Source organism: Erpetoichthys calabaricus, chromosome 3 (assembly GCF_900747795.2).
Source record: "Erpetoichthys calabaricus chromosome 3, fErpCal1.3, whole genome shotgun sequence".
NCBI classification, from domain to species: domain Eukaryota; kingdom Metazoa; phylum Chordata; class Cladistia; order Polypteriformes; family Polypteridae; genus Erpetoichthys; species Erpetoichthys calabaricus.
The window spans coordinates 286,564,154-286,589,603 of record NC_041396.2 but is presented as its reverse complement, the minus strand read 5'-3'; the positions used below and the strand labels follow the sequence as shown (position 1 = coordinate 286,589,603).

General features: G+C 38.6%; 1 protein-coding gene across 2 annotated transcripts in view; it reads right to left on the bottom strand.

Annotated features, from left to right (window-relative positions):
* LOC114644559 (psychosine receptor-like) overlaps nt 1-25,450 on the bottom strand; it is a 69,036-nt gene that overhangs the window by 22,858 nt on the left and 20,728 nt on the right. The gene's annotated exons all lie outside the window — the stretch shown is intronic.

The following is a 25,450-nucleotide window of genomic DNA, read 5'->3' as shown; positions in this document are numbered from 1 at the left end:
CCTTTTGGTTCAAAGGCTATTGCAGTCTTTGCTGAGACTTCTAATGTATTGACATCGTCTTCAGTGAGTATTGTCACCATTGGGCAGCACGGTAGCGGAGTGGTAGCTCTGCTGCCTTGCAGTTAGGAGACCTGAGTTCGCTTCCCGGGTCCTCCCTGCGGTCTCCCTGTGTCTGCGTGGGTTTCCTCTGGGTGCTCTGGTTTCCTCTCACAGTCCAAAGACATGCAGGTTACGAGCATTGGCGATCCTAAATTGTCCCTAGTGTGTGCTGTGTGTGTGTGTGTGTGTGTGCGTGTTCGTGTGTGTGTGTGTGTGTGTGTCCTGTGATGGGCTGGCGCCCTGCCCGGGGTTTGTTTCCTGCCTTGCGCCCTATGTTGGCTGGGATTGGCTCCAGCAGACCCCCATGACTCTGTAGTTAGGATATAGTGGGTTGGATAATGGATGGATGGATTGTCACCATTAATAGTAAATCATTAAATACGTTTTTCAGAGAAAAAAGAATTAAAGGAAAGAAAAATAATCTAATTTAATCAGTTACACCATGCATACACTGGAGAGCACCCAGGTTTGGAAGAACACAAGTATAAAGAGTACATTTAAAGAGGGGGGCTTTTAAACATGTAAAAAAAGAAAAAATAAAGACATATTTAAAATGGGGTGGCACGGTGACGCAGTGGTAGTGCTGCTGCCTTGCAGTTAGGAGACCTGGGTTCACTTCCCGGGTCCTCCCTGCGTGGAGTTTGCATGTTCTGTTCCGGTTTGTCCCTGGGGTGTGTGTGTGCCCTGCGATGGACTGGCGCCCTGCCCGGGGTTTGTTTCATGCCTTGCGCCCTGGGATTGGCAACAGCAGACCCCCATGACCCTGTGTTAGGATGTAGCAGGTTGGACACTGACTGACTGACATATTTAGAATGAAATTTCAAAAGTGTGAAAAGCATGTAAGAGTAACATTACAGTGCTGTAATTACATGAGAAATGTTTCAGTAAGAATAAAACAATTATTGTGTTTTTTAACTTAAAAAAACATTGATAATTAAACATTTTTAAACAAAGAATAAGAAGGGCACAATTCATATTTTAAAAATGAGGACACTATTACTTTGATGTTGATCATTGTTTAGGCTTTCTTTGATTAGGCCTGCCTCCAAGAGGCCTATATATGGAGGAGATCCCAGCTAATTATGCATTGTTGCAAAGAATTGATTAATCCTACCCAGGTATCCTTTAGAAAGACAATGAGAATCCCTAAAGTGGTGTGAGATGAGATTTGGTTGCAAACAGGAAGAGCTAGCTGGGTCACGATCAGTATGAGAGAAGTGCACACTATCTAGGAGCATCATACCCAGAGCTAGAGATGTGCAATCGATTTGAGGACCTCATGAAACTGGATGGTGACTCTGATAACTCGCAATTTCATAACAAGCCTCAGAAAGAGGGAAATGGTTATAGTGGAGGACTCGGTTATTTGGGGTATCCAGGGTCTTATATGGTCTGTTGCTAGTGTGCAGGTAGAAGACTTCTCTGGAAGGGTAGTCACACTTCTGTCAACCATGATGGAAAAAATATATAAGGTCAGGCTGCCAGTTCTGCAATTCAAATTTAAAGAGTAAGGTGATATGCTCAGAAGAACTGACACAGTGGTTTTGTAAAAATATTTACCTGTACCCCTAATCAGTTGTGGTTAGATTAAGGAGATTACAGAACTTAATGTGTAGCTCAAATCTTGGTGTGGAATAGAAGGGCAAAGGTTTATAGGACATTTATGTGTCTTTAAGAAAATATGGCACATGCTCTGCTGCAATGCATTAAAACAAGTGAGTTACAGTTACATATAGCCACACAGAATTTTTATATTACAGTAATAACAGATGCCCAGATAAATGCAAGAGTTGGATATATGTATAACTTGGACAGGTATGAATTGGGATAGGCTTTTTAGTTAGTTGAGGAATTTAAAAGCATTCTGCATTCAATGCAGGACAATTTCATTCCAAAATTAAGAAGGGAGAATAAATTAAAGGAAATTTGATAGCTAAATAAGGAGATAAAAGAGTTTTTGCAAAGGAATAAAAACATCTGTATAATGTGTACAAGGCAAATAATTTCAGCACTAATCATAGGTCATATGAGAGCAATGGTTAAATAATATTTTAGGAAAAGTTCCAGACATTTGAAGAAAAGGTTTGGAAAAAACAAAAGACGACCTAAGGAGGTTCTTTTAGTATTTTATTAATAAAATAATGGTCAATGTGGAGGTCAAGTAAATTAGGAATAGTACGGGTGAATTACAATGTTCAGACAGTAAAATAACAAGCTCTAAATTTGAACATTTTAAAACTTTTTCACATGTGAAAAAGTCAACAACCTCCCAGTTGTAAAAGGGAACAGGGATTTGAAAAGTGTACTGGGAGAAATGCTGTGTAGTTTAAATAGCTTGAAATCTAATATGTCACTAGGATCAATTAACATTAACCCACAAATCTTAAAATATGAGTGAATTAATATATAAGCAGATTTTTCAAAAATAATTGCACATTGAGGAAATTTTGACAGATTGGAAAGTAGCAAAATGTTGTTTCATTGGTTATCTCATTGTAAAAACCAAGATGATTGACCAGATCCAAGTAACTGTAGGTGTTTAAGTTTAACATATATCACAGGTGAATTAATGAAAGCAAATGTTATGGGGCAACGTTTTAGCATCAAGTTGCAAGAATGGGTTTAGGCAAGAAGATTGTGTTTCACTAATACTGCCTCAAGTTTATGGGGAAGTAGCAAAAGTATATGATCAGAGAAGTGTAAATGAAATTAACCACATGAGAGGCAAGTGATGAAACTAGAAGAAGCAGGAATACATGTCACCATGTGTTGATGGGTACAAAATTTACTTAAACGCTAAAAGCAAAGGGTTATGGTATGAGTAGCATTTCCAGAATTTAGGTGGTATTGGTGTCCCTCAATATTCAGTGCTGGTCTTATTAAAATACATACATCTATTTGAATAGAAAATGACTACCAATTAACCATGAACAAAAGTCAGATTTAGGCAAAGTTGTATGAAATTAAATTTAATGTCAGTATCCATCCATCCATTCCATCCATTATCCACCGCTTATCTGAGGTCGAGTCGCGGGGGCAGCAGCCTAAGCAGCGAAGCCCAGACCTTCCTCTCCCCTGCCACCTCCTCCAGCTCCTCTGGGAGGACCCATAGGCGTTCCTAGGCCAGCCGGGAGATATAATCCCTCCAGCGTGTCCTGGGTCTGCCCCGTGGCCTTCTCCCAGTGGGGTATGCCCAGAACACCCCCCCCCCAGGGAGGTGTCCAGGGGGCATCGTAACCAGATGCCCGAACCACCTCAACTGACTCCTCTCAATGCGGAGGTGCAGCGACTCTACTCCGAGTCTCTCCCGGATAACTGAACTCCTCACCCTATCTCTAAGGGAAAGTCCAGCCATCCTGTGGAGAAAACTCATTTCGGCCAGTTGTATCCGTAATCTTGCTCTTTCGGTCACTACCCAAAGCTCGTGGCCATAGGTAAGGGTAGGAACATAGATCGACTGGTAAATCGACAACCTCGCCTTTTGGCTCAGCTCTCTCTTCACCACAACGGACCATTGCAGAGCCCGCATTACTGTGGATGCCACACCGATCCGTCTGTCAATCTTCCGCTCCATTATTCCCTCACTCGTGAACAAGACCCCGAGATACTTGAACTCCTCCACTTGAGGCAGTACTTTGTTCCCAACCCGGAGAGAGCATTCCACCCTTTTCTGGCTGAGAACCATGGCCTCGGATTCAGAGGTGCTGACTCTCATCCCCGCTGCTTTGCACTCGGCTGCAAACCGCTCCAGTGAAAGCTGGAGGTCACTGTCCGATGAAGCCAACAGAACCACGTCATCTGCAGACGAGATTCTGAGGTCACCGAATAAGACCCCCTCCACTCCCTGGCTGTGCCTAGAAATTCTGTCCATATAACTTATGAACGGAATCGGTGACAAAGGGCAGCTCTGGCGGAGTCCAACCTCAACAGGAAATGAGTCCGACTTATTACCGGCAATGCGGACCAAGCTCCTGCTCCTCCTGTACAGGGATTGGATGGCTCGTAATAACGAGCCTTGTACCCCGTACTCTTGGAGCACACCCCACAGGATGCTTCGAGGGACACGGTTGAATGCCTTCTCCAAATCCACAAAACACATGTGGACTGGTTGGGCAAACTCCCATGCTCACTCCAGGATCCTGGCCAGGGTGTAGAGCTGGCCCAGTGTTCCACAGCCGGGATGGAATCTGCATTGTTCCTCTTGAATCCGAGATTCGACCATCGACCAAACTCTTTTCTCCAGCTGAGGAGTGTGATCCCCCTATAATTGAAGCACATCCTCCGGTCACCCTTCTTAAAAAGGGGAACCACCATCCCATTAATGTAATGTTAATGTAAGTAAATGTAAAATATTACACATACAGTAGTAACTTAAAATGTTAGTTCTGAAAACACTATAGGATGTTTGAATCTTTGGAAATTCATTTCATGAGATGATCGTGGGAGTCATACAAGTCTGGTCACTGTCATCATCTAGACAGTGTAGAGAACTAATTAAGATGGCTAACAGTTTGTTAGGTTAAATAGCACCCTAATATGTGGAGTACAAGTTAAGGGAGGTTAAGATACATAGTACACTAGTCTCAAGTGGAGTAATGAGTACAGTTTAGTCTCAAACTTCCAAAAATATATATATATATCTATAAACAAATAAACAAACAAATAAATAGAAAAATAAATAAATAAATAATAAGATTGCAGTTGTAGTCAATGTCTAGAACAGAGTGACTATGCCAATTCCAGCATAGCAACGGAAGAGCTTTGAGCAAAGATTGGAAGATTTCTGCCTTTTCAGTTAAGAGAAATACAAATTAAAAGGTCACATGAACTAAAGTTGAGATGATTATAGTGTTTAACTTTATGCAATGAATGAATACAGTGGAACCAGGCTATTGCTTTAAAATAAATTCTTCAAAAAGAGCAGGGACTCATGTATAAACAGTGCGTATGCACAAAAATGTTGCATACGCCCGTTTCCACGCACACATCGCAATGTATAAAACATAAACTTGGCATAAAGCTATGCACATTTTCACGCCAGCTAAATGCTTGGTGTACGCAAGTTCTCCACTCGGTTTTTCAAACTGGTGGCACCCAGCGTCAAAGCAGTGCTTTTGTTCCAGTGTGGTTTCCCTTTCTTTTTTAGATCCACATCCCTAACGTGGCTTTATTAAATACACTGAAATTAACCGTATATTGTTTATTAGTTTGAGGCATCTGATTGTGATTAACCTGTAACAATATAATGGTCCACAGAATGGCCAAACTATTCCAAATACCATAGCTGCTTTAGCGTTATTTCTCTCAATGCATAATTTATTTATCCCATTGTATCTGCGTGTGTAACTACAGCTATACAGCAGCTGATCGGAAAGAGAATTATCAGTATACAGCATCAAGCACATGCTGCCTCAGCCATATGCACAGTCTATTTGAACTTCTCTCAAACGGCAAACGCTTTAGAGCCTTTCCTGTACGGACCTCACGGTTCAGAAACAGTTTCATTCCAAGAATTATAAACGCACTAAATCAGTCCATCAAGTGCTCCTTGTAGAACTGTTTGTACTTATAAGTGCAATCACCTCACTGTAAACTTACAACACAGTTATAATATTGCACAACCTCAGCCAATTTATAAAGAACGTATTTACATATGATGACGATATCATTTTTAAGATTAAATGCAGCAAAATATATTTATTACATTATACAGATAAAATGTTAACATCATTTAAATAATCTATATTGTTAATAATTAAACATGTGAGGACACGGTGGTGCAGCGCTAGCGATGATCTGGTGCCCCGTTCAGAGATTGTTCCTGCCTCGCGCTGTATTCTTGCTGGGGCTGGAGCGACACTGGAAGGATAGATGGATAAAATAATTAAACATTGTGACAGTTTAAGGTCCTCTCAACCCCTTGAACCCTCTGATAATACGCCAGGAACAAGGTAAAAGTTCAATAATTATTTATTCGGACAATATTAAAGTGCACAAAGCACCTACACTCCACAATACTCATATAATAAATCAATACAATAATCAATAAGCAATCCTCCACTCCCAGACGCGTTGCCACCCTTCCACCCAGCTCAGCTCAACGCTCTGGTGTTTCACTGTCCTTTTTATAGTCCTTGACCTGGAAGCATTTCACCCTCTCTGTCCATGTGACCTGGAACACTTCCGGGTCAGATAAAAAATCCTTCTTTTCTTCACCCAAGAAGCACATCGTTTCTTTTGTCCACGTGATTCTGACGTACTTCCTGGGTGTAAGGCAAATAGTCTCTGTGCCTCCCTGCAGCGTCCTCTAGTGGGCCCCAAGGTATCCAACAGGGTTGGGAATAAAAACTACATTGTCCAGTATTCCCTGCTGGCATTCAGGGGATCTCCATGCTGCAGGAAGGGCTTCACCTGGCAGCCTGGGGGTATTGGCTGGGATGAAAGGCTGGCCACATATCACAACATGTACTATGAAGATATTTCAATGTTCCTTAAAAGTTTTGAAGAATCGGAGTTCTAAGCTTACAGATGGCTTAACATCTATTACAGAGCTGATTTTGTGGCGAATGGTTACTTGGAGAAGGAAAAGGAAGGACAGGAATTGGGGGTTAGTATGTTTGAAAGAAACAGTACTGCTGCAATAAATTATTTCATCAAAGGTCACACACGGCACAGCAAGCATCTTGCGGGAGGCAGGAACAATCTCTAGCTCAAGCTCATAACGATCACTGCGCCACCGTGTTCCCATGTTTAATAACATGCTTTAACTTCTATCATTATGAAAATGATATCAAGTATACGTCTCAGTATTTTAATTATTCAGAGAGCTGTAATTTCACGAATGTAATTGATTCTGTGTCCTGTCGGAGGAAGAGAAAGCTCATTTAAGAAGCACGCAGTGAATCACACACATAGGGCACATAGAAGAACACTTTAATGTGATACTTTAGTTACGATGGTATTTGAGAAACTAGTAAATTAAACAATCTAAAGATGAAGTTTATGATGTTCTACTTTAATGACAAAATAAACTACATGATTAAAGTGGAAATTTCAAGATTAAAGTTGACATTTCAGGCTTTTTTCCCAATGTGTGCCTATTTTTTTTCTTTTCTCTGTACCCTAATTAAGCTTTCATATGACACTCAGATGGTGGGCTATGACTCGCCTTTTCACAGCAATTTTGATATCTGACAACTTCTTTTTTATTTCGGCACTGTGCGACTTTGTGAACTTGAGCTTTCCAGTTTCTCTGACACTGTATGTCACTTGATCAACTTCCTTTTGTTGTTTATACCACTGTTAAAACGAACAAATAGTATGTTTTTCCTTGCCTCCACTTGGTATTCGCTGAAATTCTTCTATTTTCCCCTGTGCTTTTGCCATTGCCTTTTCACAGAACGCTGAGCTTAAGGGCTGTTTATATTGATTTGCATATTCAAAGAGGCGTAATTCTGGGAGGAGTTTGGGAGTGGCGGCAGGCGCGTGCACATACGTTACTTTTCACGCTGACCGGGATTTATGTAGTAGAAGAGCATGTAAGTTGAGGAATGCACAGATTTATGCATCTGGATATTTTTGTGTGTGCAGACATTTCTGCTTTTATCTGTACGCCATGTTTTAGTGTGAATTCTACGCACGGCCCTATGCATGAGGCCCCAGGACACAGATAAAGTCTTAAGGACAATTTTGCAGAAATATTAGAAAGTGTTTTTTAACACAAAGAACTACAGCAATGACTGTCTACTGTGGTAGACAGTAGTGTTCTGGCTGGTGGGAAAATGGACAGGGAAATACAAGGGTAAATCAAAAAGTTAAGACAATTTCAGTTTGAAAATTATATGGTAACTTCAGTGGATAGAACCTGACTCAATAAAAACATGTTCTTAATGGCTTATGATTAGTTAGATCACACACAGTGCAGCACTTTACCATTAGTCTGGTTAAAACCAAGGTCAAATGAACATAGATCTTCTGCCGTGGGATTGCATCATTGTTGAACAATGCAGCATAGTGAGATTTCTTTGGGCAAAGAGAACGAAACCTTCTGGAATTAACCAAATCATTTTGGCTCAGTATGGAAGAGAAAACAGAAGGACTTAACAAAAAGTTAATGAATGGGTAGAAAGGTTTAAAGGGGGAAGAACAAGTGTACCAGACAAAGCTTGATCTGGTTGATGTTCAACATTGCACACACAAGCACACATCAACATGGTGAATGCCGTCATCAGAGAAGACCAATGGATTATGTTGTCTACTGCTGCTGCACATTTGGATATAATCTATGGATTTGTACATGCCATAGTGCTTGATGACTTGGTTTGCTGTACAGTTTTCACAAGATCGGTACCCAAACAGCTTACTGATCTGCACAAGCCAAGTGAATGGTGAATTTCAGAAGGTTTTACCTACTTTGCCCAAAGAAATCTCACAAATGTGCATTTTTCAAGAATGGTGCAATCCTGCAGGAGTGTCCAAGTTCATTTGACCTTTGCTTCAACTAGACTAATGATAAAAGCACTCCACTCTGCCAGTGATATTTTCTTAACGAGAACTAGAACTAAAAATATTGTTTTTTGTTTTACAAGCACGAGAACTGAAATTAAGACAGAAAGAGAAACTAAAACTAAATAAAAATAAAGATTAGTGCTCGTATGTGAGCGAACTAAAACAAGAACGAAAATTGAGTAAAAATGAAAAAACTGCAATAGCATTTCATTCAATCTGGTTCAGTCGTGCAGCGGGGTTGTTACGTTGCTCTGTTTACTATGTGGTGACCTTGTACCTTGGGCCTACTATAGTCACATAGCGCAACTTCTGTAAAGGACCATTGTTTGTTTGTTGAACACATTTGGTTCATCAGGTTGAAGCAGTAAGCACATGTGGTTGACGATGGCGAGTTTTACACAGATGTTTGTGGGTAAAAAGCAAGAAAGTAACGTGTGGAAATACTTTAATTACAGTGCAGCTGATAATAAAATCAAATGTAGTGTGCAAGAAGAAAAAGAATGCTGTTTTTAGTTAGTGAGAAGAATGCTATGAATCTGAGGGCTGATTTAGCTCGACATCATCCAACGATTTTAAGTGCATTAGATGAGAAAAAAAAGACTAAAGCTGAGAAGAGAATGAGAGAAGGTAAGCAACATTCAGCCTGCTGGTGCCAGTGGCTAAGGACCTTGTCTGTGCACCTGCGTCACAGGCGTTTGTTGAGTGAATATTTTCACTGTGTGGCTATCTGTACAACGGACATCATTGCAACATGAACAAATCTCTCAAAATGCATGCTTGTTTAAAGCTTAACAGCAACATGCTTGTGCAGACTGGTTTCTTGGGTTGAAACATTTGATCTTGCTGATTATATTCATTAGGCCACTTAATCTGTTTGATAATTGATATTCAAGCTAGATTTAATGGCATTATGATCTGTGAGTGTATCTTGTTGACTGAAATATAACTGGCATTGAATTATGTGTAGGCTGGCGTTTCTGGTCTTGCAACAGAAAAAAAAAAACTAAAATTGTACTAATATTATGTAAAAAAGGCCAGAACTAAATAAAAAAAAAGTAAAATTTTAAACACAGAACTAAATTAAAAAAAAAATTGTTGACTCCACTGAAAATTAGAACGAAATAAAAATTAATTTTATAAAATATAATAAAAACTAAAACTATAATTAATAACAGAACTGAAATATCACTGCACTGTGTGTGTTTGAACTAACCATAAGCCATTGCTAATGTGTTGTACTGCATCAACTTCTACCTGTTGCAATTACTGCATAATTTTCAAATTTTTCAGTAGATCTGACAGGAACAAGAGATGGACAATGCAAAATCAAGATCACTAATTATAGCAAGTTTTATAAGTTAAAATATACCAAACTACTAATCCAAATAAACAAAGGAGTTGCAGTGGCTAAACATTTTTGTTTCAAACATTTCTCTATTTAGCAGCCAGTCCTTGCTAATATATAAAACTTGGCATCTAATTATATGGCTGTTTTATGAGTCTCAATTAAGGCAAAAAGCAGTATGAGGCCTCCAAGTGATCCACAAAGCAGGTAAAGACCTTCATTACCCTGCCCATATAAGGCTCAGCCCTAGACAGCCAGTCCCTAACTACTACCTACAGTCCTAAAAATTGGGTATTTGCTAAAAAAAAAAAATACAAGGCAAGTTCCAGAAATATATTAAATATTCTACAAAGGAGATGATGAACAAAAGGCCTAAATGGCGAAAAAGCACAATCCAAAGGCCAGAGCATAGTTGTGTGTGTGTGTGTGTGTATATATATATATATATTTTGAGAAGCAGCCCGGACACAGACAGACAGACATTGTTATGTCACCCAACACACGTTTATTATATACAATATTTACAAAAGTCAATGCACACACCCAGTGCCTCCAGCACCAATCCCCCAAAGTCCAGGCCTCTCTTTCCAGTGCCTTCCTTCTTCAGGCCGCCTCCACTCCTCGCCTCCAAGACTTACATCCACTTCCGCCCGACTCCAGTCATCATGTGAAGGGAGGCGGCCCCTTTTGTACAAGCCCGGATGGGCTCCAAGTGCTTCCCAACACTCCTTTGCGGACACTCCCCTGTGTGGTGGAAGTGCCGGCTGCGCACCTGGAAGCCCTCCGGGTGTCTCCAGTCTTCTTCCCCCCCAGCACTTCCGGGTGTGGTGGAAGTGCTGAGGTCCAGGGTTCTCTAGGCACTGGGGTGCCCCCTGGCGGTAACCACGGGCCCCTACAGGGTTGGGCTTCCAAGCCCTGCACTCGTGGTCCCCAACACAACCAGGGCAGTCACCCCCTTATGGTCTGGAGGAGGCGGAAGCCCTCCTCCTGTCCTTTCGGGCGTCCCGGCTAGGTACCATTTATTTATTTACTAGCAAAATACCCGCGCTTCGCAGCGGAGAAGTAGTGTGTTAAAGAGGTTATGTAAACATATATATACATAAACATATATACTTATATATACATATCTACATATACACATATCTACATATATACATATATATATACATATACACATCCACATATATACACATATATCAACATATATATACACATATATATACACACATACATACATACACACACATCTATCTATCTATCTATCTATCTATCTATCTATCTATCTATCTATCTATCTATCTATCTATCTATCTATCTATCTATCTATCTATCTATATACACATACAGACACATATATATACATATACATATTTACATATCTATATATATATACACATATATACATATCTACATACATTCACATCTATCTATCTATCTATCTATCTATCTATCTATCTATCTATCTATCTATCTATCTATCTATCTATCTATCTATATATATATATATATATATATATATAGATATATATATATATATATAAATATATATATATAGATATATATATATATATAGATATATACATATATATATAAATATATATATATAGATATATATATATATATATATAGGTATATCTATCTATCTATCTATCTATCTATCTATCTATCTATCTATCTATCTATCTATCTATCTATCTATCTATCTATCTATCTATCTATCTATCTATCTATCTATCTATCTATCTATCTATCTATCTACATTCCCGTGCTTTGCAGTGGCGAAGTACTGCTTTTAAATTTTTATTAAGAAGAAAACCTTTTTAAATTGAGTGAAAATATACTAATAACAATTTGTTAAGGATCTGTTTTTTTGTGAAACTGACTTCAAACAGCCTCTCCGCTGTTTTATAAACGAACGTCATATAAGGTCTTCCTTTTTCGTTGCTTTGCCAACGGAAGCAGCCTTTTTATTTAATTCTGTTTTTACGATTGTTTTGTTTGTATATCACGTTGTCAGTTCAGCACTCTGGTTGTAATATGACCAAGCCGTGCAAGCACACTCTTGAGAATGCAACGTATAGTTGTACAGGAGAAAAGCAATCTTGCCTGAAATCAATGGCAACCTTTTGTAGGTCTATGAACTTAATTTAAACTTTAGGTTTACACGGTGCTTTCTTTCCGAAGTACCTGCACTCATGAATATGTCTGTATGCGTCAGTCGCTCAAATCCCCGCGGTTCGCACCGGCGAAGTACTGCTTTTAAATTTTTATTAAGAAGAAAAGAAAACCTTTTAAAATTGAGGGAAAATATACCAATAACAGTTTGTTAAGGATCTGTTTTTTTTGTGAAGCTGCCTTCACTCGAGTGATCACTTCGAGCTTTAAGCCTGAGAAATCACCCCGTAAATGCACACGTTTAATTGCACATGTTAATATGTATGCTTACAAAGTATTAAAAGACACTCAACAATTACACAGTATTAAAAGACACTCAACAATTAATGTCATTTATCTTCGTTCCCGCGTTTGACTTGTGCTGTAAATCTCTTCCTTGTTTTCACATCACGTGATTACGTAGGAGGCGTAATACGTGATGACGCGATACGTGACTCCGCCTCCTCCATTAGACTATATGGACAAAAAACAGGTTCCAGTTATGACCATTACGTGTAGAATTTCGAAATGAAACCTGCCTAACTTTTGTAAGTAAGCTGTAAGGAATGAGCCTGCCAAATTTCAGCCTTCTACCTACACGGGAAGTTGGAGAATTAGTGATGAGTGAGTGAGTGAGTGAGTGAGTGAGTGAGTGAGTGAGTGAGTGAGTGAGTGAGTCAGTCAGTCAGTCAGTCAGTCAGTCAGTCAGTCAGTCAGTCAGTGAGTCAGTGAGGGCTTTGCCTTTTATTAGTATAGATTTATTTGGCCTTCTGTAAAAATCCATATTTCCCCTATGTGGTTTATCTATCTAGAATCTATAAAACAGGGCAAATAAAATACAATAACTATAAAATCCTCAAATAAGGCAATAATTAAAAATGACTACTTACAAAACTCAATAATGAACTGCTGGATCTCTCTTTCTAGTTCCAATATAAAGCCAGATAGAGGGGTGTAAACCTCCGTGTCATAGTGTTGTTGCAAAATGGCAGGTGCAGCTTTAAATAGAGCAGGTGCTTTTCAGATCAGTTGCATAGGTGTGGAGAGAAAAGGCAAGATGTTCAGCTATAGAACACTTAATGGGTGAATGGGCCAATTAACTTGTGGTTAAAGGATTTGTGCAGCTCTGTACTGTATATCAATTAATGCAACACCTACACTAAGTGTATAAATGCTTGATTCAATGGAGAAGAAAACAAAGGCAAATGAGAAAGATCATGGAAAGCATTAGAGGAAGAATGAAAGAGTGTTGACCAGTTGGGTAAAAATCTCTAGGGAGTGAGCAAGGAGTGCCATTCCAACAAGACAAATCAAGCCTGGAGAGTGTCAAAAGGAGCAGGGAATGTCAAGGGCTCTAGGGGACTCACTGAACATACCAACAAATCTGGCAGGGCTTTTAGTTGGGCTCTAGTTTACATTTACAATTATCCAAAGTGACTTGACAAAATAATTGTCAAGTTACAAGGGTACAAAGTTGATTTCCACAAGTGAAAATTTAAAAACAAAATATAAGCTAGTTACATTCCCAGATATACAAACTCTGATGGCTATCCCTTAGAAATTCACCAAACAAGACAGTCTTCAAACATTTTGTATGGTATCCTGCATAATGGACTACATTTTGGGCAGACCATAGTTTGTAAGACTTAAGGACTGATATGGATGAGAGCAACACTGGAGCACCACAATGAACAGTCCTGTCTCCTCTTCTCTTCACTCTATACACCTCCATCTATAAGTATAACACCAGGTTATGTCACTTGCAGAAATTTTCCAATGATTTTCCACTTATAGACAGATAGATAGATCGCTGAAGCTGCTCCTCTGTCTGGAGATGATACTGTTCAGTGGATGCAGTGGATTCTCCATGATTGACAGGAGCCTGCTCAGTACCCGTCGCTCTGCCACAGATGTCAAACTGTCCAGCTCCATGCCTACAATAGAGCCTGCCTTCCTCACCAGTTTGTCCAGGTGCGAGGCGTCCCTCTTCTTTATGCTGCCTCCCCAGCACACCACCACGTAGAAGAGGGCGCTCGCCACAACCGTCTGATAGAACATCTGCAGCATCTTATTGCAGATGTTGAAGGATGCCAGCCTTTTATAGTATATATTTGGGGTGTATTGTTAAATGGGATTACAGAGGAGAGGTGGAAAAGTTTGTTTCTTGGTGCAAAGAGAATTGCCTGCATCTTAACATAAAAAAAAAAGGAACTAGTTATTGACTTCGTCTGCACCAAAGAGCCTCTATGTCCAGTTACTATTCATGGGGTGGTCAAAGAGGTGGTCCATTTTTACAAGTACTTGGGAGTCCAAATTAATGACAGATTAGACTGGTCTAGGAACACAGAGAAACTATATAAGAAGGAGCTAAGCAGGCTCCTTTAATGTTCCTTTAATGTGAGAAGTGACATCCTTTACATCTTCTATAACTCTGTGATAGCCAGTGTGATTTTCTGCACTGTGGTGTGCTAGGCTGGTAACATCACTTCAGCAGATGCCCATTCTGATGCTGATTCAATAAACTAAATAAAAGGGTAAACTCACTTATAGGACACACTCTGGACTCTACCACCTGGAAGTAGTAGCAAAGAAGAATTAAATCAAAACTGAGTCTCATTATGAACAATGCTACACATCCTCCTTCTGAAACACTAACACTGAATTATTTGGAAGAAGTGTGTCAAGAAACTCTATAGAGGATCCTTTATACCAACAGCAATATGACTACATAATGCCTTACTGTGACAGTCAAGTCAGGATTTTTCTTTCTTTCTTTAATTTTTTAGCTTTATAGTCATCCAGTGTTTGTTCAGACCAAAGTATGTGTGTATATTTATTTATTTACATACTTACTTATCTAATCGTTTATGTATTTATTTATTTAAAGAGCTTCAGTAAACAGCCTTATTTCCCCTTGGGAACAAATAAAGTTCTATTTTTTTCTTCTTCTATTTGTTATTCTTGAACACTTTGAGGAAGTCAAATTTTTGAGTGGAGCAGAGCAGCATGTTCCTCCTGCCAGGAAATACACATGAAAAGAGTCTGGAATGAGATTTGAGACAATGCAGACGTGGCATCATCAGAAGTTGTTCATCAGATCTGACTGGATGAGAAGGAGTATAATTGAGTCTCAGTGAGTACTGGGAGAGACAGATGAGGAGAGTGAGTTCAGTGTCATCTAGCATCCACTGAATTAACTTTAAGTGAGACCAGAGGAGATGGGAGGTTCATTGGTGAAAGGAATTATGTAATGGTTGATTATGATTTGAAATGTGTTTTAATTATTTATTACATATTCCCCACAGTTCTGTTATTTGTATGGATTTATTTATTGAAGAATTTTGGTCCATGAACTAGAAGATGTCCCAAAAGAGGTTGGTGCCCATGCACGGGCATGGAGCATCATAAGGACCCAGCAGAAGTGACGTCAAGGTGGATCCACTTCCTGGGGCTCCACTCACAAAATACAAGAAATGGCAGCACATGCAATGGTTTAGAGCACAAATATTGAATGATACATAAAAACAGCACAACAAAACATTGATAATAGAAAATAAACAGAAACTAAAATAAAATAAAAAATAATTAAAACCCAGAAAATAAGTCCTGGATGTAACATAAAAATGGTTTGTTAGTGCTTTCATTCATGCAAGGAGAATCTTTCATCAGTTTATAGATTTTCTTTTTCTCTGGTCCATATGTTTTTGAGACTGGAACAGAGTTGGACTTGACACTCATTTCCTTGCCTTTATTATTTATTTGTAATGATTTTATTAACAGATATTTCATAATGCATAAACTCAGTTTTTTAAATGGGAACAATTCAGCATGACAGTTGATGGTTCCTTTGTCATTTGTGTCATATTATTAATTGTTTGCTGGTTAAGAAACTAGGAAACAATAAAAAATGTAAGAAGCTGCTGCTTAAATCTAAAAATAAGCAATTAAGAGTTCTGAATTGTCAAAAAAGGTGACTTAATTAAAATTAAGCCCAAAATGATACATTGCTTTTGAAACAAATAAACGAGTTCTGCTTAAGAAATTTGTTGAAGTGAAAAGCAGCAGCCATTGCAGTGTTCCAGTAATTGTGACCTTCCTGCAATAACCACACCAAATAAGAAGAGATGGAAGAGTTTCTAAACCTGTAAGTTGATCGCATTTACTACCAACACAAATGTTTTTTGCTTTTGCAGAATCTTGGACAAACAGAAAGTGCATGATTCAGACCATTATATCATCATGGCAGTGATGTCAAGTGCTGCAATTATTGTCACATGTTAGCAATTGGAATGGAAATAATGTATAAACACTACCAAACATGGTGGTGGACAGAAAAAAATCAAATGGCAGTGTTCCAAAATTCAAAATACTGCAGGTACTTGAAAACAACCTCATAACAGCAAACTAATTTAAGAAATAAACTATCACTATACTATTTGACAGAGACATCACGTGTTGCATATCTTTTGCTTGTTATGTGGTAGGAACTGAGATGGAAACTTTGCATGAATGCTAATAAAAATGGCGGCACCCACAAGAAAACAAAATAGCTAAGATGCAAAATAATTTTAGGTTCTTAAAAATGACATCATATCGACAAATTAATTTAAAACAATTGTTCCAAAACCCCCATAAGAAAAAAAAGGTGATTAGCATGAAGAAAATTTACAGTTTCCATTCAAAAGAAAGAGGACTCAAGGGATCATCAAAACTCAGCTTATTGCTTTTTAAGAAATTTAGGACTGAATGGACCGCTCTTGTTTAGTTTAGCTTAACTTCATTGTCCACAACTGGAAATTTGCTTTGATCCTGTCAGCAACATACAAAAGCACATTCATACATATATTTATATATGAATTACATTTTTAAAAAATGAAGATTGTTATATACATTAAACATAGTTCTATAATAGGTACTTATTTCAACAAAACCGAATTCGGCCTAAATAGTTTGGTATAAAAATATTTCTACTTGTTTGTTTAATATTTTGGCAGTAAGTATTGCCCCCTAGAAGATAACATTTTTAACAACTATTCAAGTGTCTGGTACTTTATAATGTTACCCACTTTTCTTTTTGCTCTTTTTGTTATTTTTCTAAGTTTATTTTTGTTAGTCGATGACAGTCCCCCAAACCAGGCCAGGAATGTAAATGTCAGTATGCTCTTAATTTGGCAATTATAATAGTTCCTAGGATACTAATTGAAATGTTCATTTTCCTCAGCCTTCTTCATAAATATCTGCATTGTTGTCCTTTCCAAAGGTATATTTTGTATTTTCATCAAGGTTACTATCAAATATGGTTCCCAGATAATTAAAGCTATTAACTCTCTCAACTTACATTCAACTTGAGGACCAGTGCTTGTATAGGTTTGACATTCTTCCTAAAATCAAAGAGCAGCTCTTTAGTATTCTTCACATTTAGTTGGAGGTTCTGTTCCTGACACTAACTCTACAACATCTTGGCCTCTTCCACAGAATGTGCAACATTATTACAGGTGTCACTCAAAGGTGGAGTATCAACAATTAAACAGTTAAACAATTGCTCTCAGAACCGCTTAAGCTGTTAGAACAGATGGAGAAGAGTATAGGGGTGATCACTGTGACTTGTCGAGCTCCTATTGATTTGCGATGAACTGCATAAATATAATTGCCGAACTTAACAAAGTGATCCCTTTCAATGAGCAAGTCCGTAATCCATACGTTGAGATAGGGGCCCACCTGCATTACCTATAATTTACTACAAAGGATATCAGTCAATAAATAGTACTTTCACGAAGAAGTGCATTTTCTCCAAATGTTTATAACTGGTATGTAAAACAGTCATGACAACATCTTATCAAATTTATTCTAATGTCCCCACACATGTAATGTAGTCAGGGTAAAGCCAAAGACAGTATTAGTGCATGTAGCTTTGGCTGTTGTTACTTAAGCTAAATGTAATAATCCATGTGTCAGGTTTATTCTCTATGTTTATTCTGTAACGGCCGACCCCTTTACCCAGCTGGCAGCTACACTTCCAAGACCTGTGGCCTGGATAATCGACTGAGAAATAATCTAACTATCAAGCCGTACTTCTAACCAATTAAACTTTTCCCCCAAAATCGACGGTGAAAAGATAAGTACAAAAACAGGATGTAAAATTTAAACGGATTATATGTGTTAAGTGAAACAAGACATGCAAAAAATAGAAACATATAAATATAAATATCCCTCCACCCCAGCAACAACAAGACACCACCAAATATAACTATAACACCCCAAATATAAATACAACAAAAACCCTCCCTTGTCCCTTTAACATATAAACACACAACACGAATAACAACAATGACTGATAAACTGAATGCTTGTGAACTTGAGTCTGGTAATAAAGAAACTGTCCTGAAAGCTGTTGACTGAATTATTGAAATTGAGACGTTTGATTCTCCCCGGAAAAAATGGAGCAGCCTCACCGTGAATCCTCGATGTGTGGTGGATGATTAAGTTCGACCCCGGGGTCTCTCATGGTGAGGTCCTTGAAGCAAGTCCGGCAGATGGAAAAACAAACTGGATGGATATGCGCGATATGGAAAATAACAGGTACAGTTGGCTCATGGTCGTGAATGTGAAAAAAAGTCTCCTTCTCTTCTCCCCCCTTCCTTCTCCTCCTGCTGGCTTAAATAGTCCTGTGACGGCTGTGATTGATTAATTGTAAACAGGTGTTTTCCAGGTTTGTGGCTGTGGTCTCCTTCCATCATCCGTCCCCCTTTACGGGGACGGCATTAACTGATACACAAACAATGAAACGAGACGCACTCAGAACTGACATTTACAACACTATGTGGCCCCGCTACAATTCTTCCAAATGTCTATATTTATTCTTCCAAATTTAATTGATTAGCTAAATTGTGAGAGCATTAGCGTCTTCTGTTAAGCAAGCGCAGCTGGCTGCAGCCTACACAGTCCTTTGGACTTTCTGCTACATCTCACTCAGATATACTTGAGAATAAGTCAGTTATGAGACGCTCATAAACCAGGCAAAGATTAACATACACCAGATATTAAGATGAATGTGTTATGAGCATTGCATATTTCAATATTTTTCCATGTTGCATTTATTTGATTTTTCTTTACCACAATAGCACTTTTTTTTTCGTTTGTGTTGTATAAGAAGCACGGCCATGGGCATATCTACCATAAGGGTGACCTAGGTGACTGCCCTGGGGCCTTGGTAGGCAGAGGGCCTGTGCAGATTTGACAAAAAAAATTGCTGCTAATTTAATATGTCAGAGCCTCCACTCACTCGGAATTCCCCATCGATAACATCTCCCTTGAAACCCCAAATGGAACATGGAGGTACGGTATGGGGGACCCTTATGATTTTTGACACCCTGGAGTCTGTTGCAGTCTTAATTTGGCCTTGAATATACCAATATGGCAGCAGCCTCATTGCTAGAAGTGTAATCCAAAGTGATCCAAAGAGCTGGTACTGTTTAGCATGGCAGTGCACATTGTTTAGCGTCCAAGTATTTTGCATTTCAAAAATTAAACAAGCTACTGCTTAACTTACAAACTATTATACTATTATTTATTTTGTTTATATTTTGGCTCCCATTTCTACTTTGGATGTGTTGATTTCTCAAAGATGTTTGACTTAAAGACCTCTGCTGTGTCTTCTGATCTTCCTCCACTACATTCCATTAAGGCTTATTTTTTTCCTGGTCTGTTGCTGTTATTATCTTATAGCATTTTTTTCTCCGGCCTTTTTTGTGCTGCCTTTTTTGCTGAAATTAAGACATTCATTTAGCTTCATTTTATCTGATTATGCTTTATGCTGTTTATTTACTGTGTTTTGTCTGTGTACACAGTACATTAATTTTTTCAACTTCCACCACCCTTGTCTTATGAATAAAAAAAAATAATTTTATTCTCTAACAAAAATTTTGTTTGGTTTACCACTGACATCATGATATTTCTATAACAAATGACGTGTTTAGCACAAATCATGCATGGTCAAGGTTGAATGAACAGATCTCCCACTTTGAGAATACAGTTTATCTGAATGATTTTTCTAGATGTTATTTTAAACACTTTGTTGGAAAGTACATGTTGCTCATTTGTGCGAGCTGGCAAATTATCAGTAAATATAATATATACAAGGCCGGACTTTTGCATGAGGTAATGGCTAGGTGGGCCCTGGGGTCCCAAAATTGACCAACAATGTAAAAAAAAAAGTATATATTTATTTTGTTTTGTTTTAAATATATATTACTGTTGCTAGATTAGCTGATCTAATCCTCTTTAATGCCTTTCCCATTATCTCTGAGATAGCTTGTCCACCACTTGTTTCGTAAACAACGTCATCCCAGAGTTTACAGTACATGTCTCCAGGGAGCTGCAAATAGTCACAAAGGATGTCTATATAAACAACATTTGAAAGGAAAGGGCGTGCAGCAGAAACTGATCTGTCGTGTTATAATCCACTATCTTTTTGTCCGTCCAGTTGCTATGTCTCTGTCATTCCAAAAGATGGCATATTTCAAACATTAACACTGCTTTTAGGAATTCCTTACGAAATGGTATATAACAGAGGCACATGCATTGCATAGTGAGCTGCAAACATTGATGCCAAGGTCAATTTTGATTACTTAGAGTTCAACACATCTTTGATGAATAGCACAGCTAGTAGTGTTATAAAAGAAATTGCTCTTTAGCAATGACCAATTATAATATCAGTGACGTGCACAGACCTTTTGGTAGGCAGAGGCTCAAAAGGAACAGGGTTTGTTAGATTTTAATCTTAGACAGAAAAGAGTCAGTCAGTCATTTTCCAACCCGCTATATTCCAACACAGGGTCACAGGGGTCTACTGGAGCCAATCCCAGACAGCACAGGGCTCAAGGCACGAACAAATCCCCAGGCAGGGCGCCAGCCCACCACAGGGCACACGCACACACACACACATCAGGGACAAGTTAGGATCGCCAGTGCACCTAACATGCATGTCTTTGGACTGTGGGAGGAAACTGGAGTACCCACTTAGACACAGGGAGAACATGCAAACTCCACGCAGGGAGGACCCAAGAAGCGAACCCAGGTCTCCTTACCACTGCACCACCCCCAGAGAAGAGTTCCCTTGTTTATTTGTATGCTTCTAATTTCATTGCAAACTTCAGTGTAACTTTAGGGACACTATAATATGCACAAACTTGTTAAAATGTGTATGCCCATGCTTTCTAATTAAGTGAGACTATCACAGATGACACATTTTAATAAGATGTAAGAAAAATAATTCTCTTCTAGTTACATTGACCTTAACAGCAAAATTTCATATCATAGCACATCAAATCAAAGATTTTTGTCCTCTGTCATGCATGCGTGTCGGATGACCTTATGTAATAACCCACCTGGATGAGAGGGGGTGCTTTTGGTAACATTGACATCTCTTGCTCTCCCTGCAGTCCAGGGAAACTACCCAATGAGGGCAACTGCTCTGCCACTACCAGTTCCCCGTCCATAAAAGCCCCGGCTTTCATAAAGGCTGTGTCATTTTGGCAAGAGCTCCCAAGCAGACTGACCCTGACCCAAGGCTAGAAGCTGAATCTTGTTTCATTGTTTTTGTAGCCCAGACACAAGGCCAAAGATACCTAAGGAGTGTTCCTTTTATTTATTTTTTGTTTGAATATTAATTGGGACCACCAGGTTGGCCTCTGAAATTTTCTTCCAGCAACCTGTCATTCCTGCACCTGGCCATACTTCCACAAAATTATTATTTTGGGTCAGACTTTGAGGAGGCCACTAAAACTGATAATCTGGATCCATATATTATCATTTTTTGTGCATTAGCCTTTGAGCAAGAAATCATTATAGTAAGATCTAGTAGTCTAAATGTGAGTTTATGTTGTAGTGTTGTATGTATTAAGATTGTCCAATAACAAAAGCAAAAGAAAAATTATAACACCTTTTTCTTTCTAGTTATTGAGAGATTTTGGATTTGTATAGTGAGCTATTATTTAGGTTCTGACACCTGCCTTCTGCATACTTGTACTGGAAGAAGTGGGTTATTATAAAGGAAAGAGAGCCAAATACAAAAATAATGACAATATGTTCACCAATAAAAACAGAACCCTAAATATACAAAGGAAATAAAACTGTCCTGAAATGCATCCCTCAAAATCTGTCCCATTCTTAATTCATTGTAAAATTGTACTAATACAGTCTTGTAAATTTAAATTCAAGATGTTTCCCTGCTTCTAAGTAAGAGTTCTTTGTTAACATTATTAAAAAAATAGAAAAGTGAGACATCTGCACACTTAACTCCTCTCCAGTTTCTGTATTGGAGCCTATGTCAGCAACAACACTTACAGGACAGAGTCCCGTGTTAGACTGGATGCCAGACCACGAGAGTCCACTGTCACTATCACACATACACACATTTCTTGAATCACCTGAAAGGAACAGATTGCATGATTTTGAACCGTGGGAACAAATTGAAGTCAAAATGGAAACACCCAAATACCAGGGAGATATGTTTTTGCTATTAATAAATGATAAAATCACAACTCATTTCAAAACATTTTCTTACAAATGTACAGCATACCTTGTGGTTTGCACATTAGCTCTTCCTTAAAAACAGCATTCACGTGTAACGGTGCTCAAGTGAATGTATCCGCTCTGAAGACCCCATTGTTGAGCAGACTAGTTCCATTTATTATGAATGCTTGATTTCTGCAATCCAACATGACGGACACAGTAATCACTACTACTAGTAGTTACCAGTGACACATTCAAAGATCAACGTGCTAATGTTATGGTGTCCATTTTAAGACATTCTGGCCAGACCCAAGAATACTGTACAACTTATTAATCATTTTTCCCTGGTTTCTGTCAAATGGCAGGTAGATGCTTTTCAAATTTACCAGGTTCTACACCATAATTTTCTTTTAATGTTCAAACAGTGCTACACCATAGTCACAGACCTGAAAAGAGCATTTTTCTCAGTCTCAAGAGAACTTGATTGCATGCACGCTATATAGGAGCAGTAGATTCATTTTTAAATGAAAAAATTAATTTAAAGAGGAATAAATATGACATTTGCCACCTTTATGGTTTTGTTAGTTTCTCCAACTTTATTACTACAGATGTAAGGCAATGCTTTTTGCCGCACTCTGTTCAACTCACATTTGTGGAAAGCTCTTTTGCAATCCTGTTAAGTTGAAAGGCAGAAAATGCTGTGTGCCATGAAATACAATTATTTAATAAATCACTAATATTGTGGATTGGCTGTCAAACATAAGAAACAAACTTAAAAAACTGTCATTATAATCAAAACTGATTGAGCAATGACTACCTTCCGCATCATGACATCATACATAAATGCACCAACAGCACAGCCATATTTATTATACATTCTTGTAGGATTAAAAGCAGGGACTTGAGCTACTGAAGCATTGTTTTTGTGCACATCCCTGGAAAACATTATAGATCCTATCTTATGAGATTGCGATTTTTCATAAACGGTAACTTTTGATGCCACTTCTGAAGGTGTATAATTGTAGCAAGAGCATTGGACAAATCTTAATGCTGCCATTCACCAATCTCAAGGGCACAAGACAAACGATTCAGAAACATGTGATGCCTTACAGAACTTCAGTCTGTTCATAAGAGACAGCGTGTTATACAGTATATAATAGATAGATGTGGGGAGCAAGTCAAAAAGCACTGCACAGTAAAATCAAAGTCCAGGGTGCTAATGTCACTTATCACAAGCTGCTGGCTTTCTTTGCACTTAATGTATATCATAATTCAAAAGCTTGATGTTAAAATGTATGGATCAACAACACTTGTATCTGAAACTCCTTGTGGACTATGTTGGATATGGATCATAAGTGAAAAACGTTCAGCTTACTTGTCAGGTGTTTGCATTTTGTTGACATCAACTTAACTGTACCTGTCACATCACACAGAAGTGAGAAATCATTTTGTAAAATAAAATCATTTTCTACACTTTCCATACCTAAGCGTATAGTTTGGAAAGGTCACTTGACAATTAATGACACAAACAGAACCTAATACAATTACTCAGTTGACCATATCCATGTTGAACAACAGGTGAAGGTTACTAGCGGCAGAGACTGCAAACTGGAGAAAAATTAAACCGGCTGATGAGCTTTTCTATTTTTTAAAGAAAGAAAGAAAGAAAGAAAGAAAGAAAGAAAGAAAGAAAGAAAGAAAGAAAGAAAGAAAGAAAGAAAGAAAGAAAGAAAGAAAGAAAGAAAGAAAGAAAGAAATGAGAGACAGAGGTTAAAGGAAAGGAGATTGAAGATGGCAGGATTGGGAGACACTGTTGTGTGTTAGAGAGGAGACAAGCAGCTGTGTAGAGAGCCCTGAGAAGAAGTGCATGGCCAGTGCTCATGGGAGCAGAAGGGGGTCACTTCAGCTGAGCATTTTGAGGGAGCTGGAGTGATCCATTGCTCAGGGGCTTTTATGTAAGGAGTGAGGCTCAGCACGGTGCCTTGCTGGGAGCGTGGAACAGCAGAAAGGCCCAGGCCACTTAAAAGGTTTGCTGTGCTTGTCTGAATGACATCTCCACTGGCAGTAGGATCCCATCTGGGGTAGGCAGAGGAGATGTTGAGACTGTAAAAGGATGCAAATGGGATTTTGAGATTTTAGATCTGTTTCCTGCTGTGTGTTTTAACCTCATTTTTATTGGTATGTTTATTTGGATTTTAAACTCTACATGGACACTGCTTTTATTGTGGATTATTTATTTATTAAGGATCTTTTTTGCACTGCACTTTGGACACTGTTTGGTTTTAATAAAAGCACTTGAACCATTTTGCTTCAACCCCTTGTTGACTGTATGTGCCTGGCTCTACCTCAGGTACAGTGGTTCCGGATTCAAGAGGCTCCGAGAAGCAATTTTGGAGTGTGGAGGCAACCCAGAGCAGCTGTTGACTCCCAGCCTGGTACCACTCCCAGGGTCAAGTCCTCTGAAACTCATGAAATATCTCCAGGTATCCCTGTAGTCTTGAGCCCCATCATAAACTAAACAAAATATGCAACCATCAAGTAATTCAACCACCATAATGTACAATGGGGCCCTCAAACACAGTAGTGAGCCTCCTTGCCACACCTCTTGGACTAAGGGGTTTTTGCTAAATGTGTATCTTTACTCCTGGAGCAATCATTTTCAAGGTATTCTGTGTAAGCAGACCTTCTACCACTTCCTCTTGGTACTCTATTTGTCTTCCTAGCCTTTTTAATTCCTATGAAGCCTTAAAAAGGTTAACCTAGAGATAGCAATGCCATGATTCCAATGTCATTCCATACATAATTGATTCTTGCCTTGTTCTGTTTGCATCA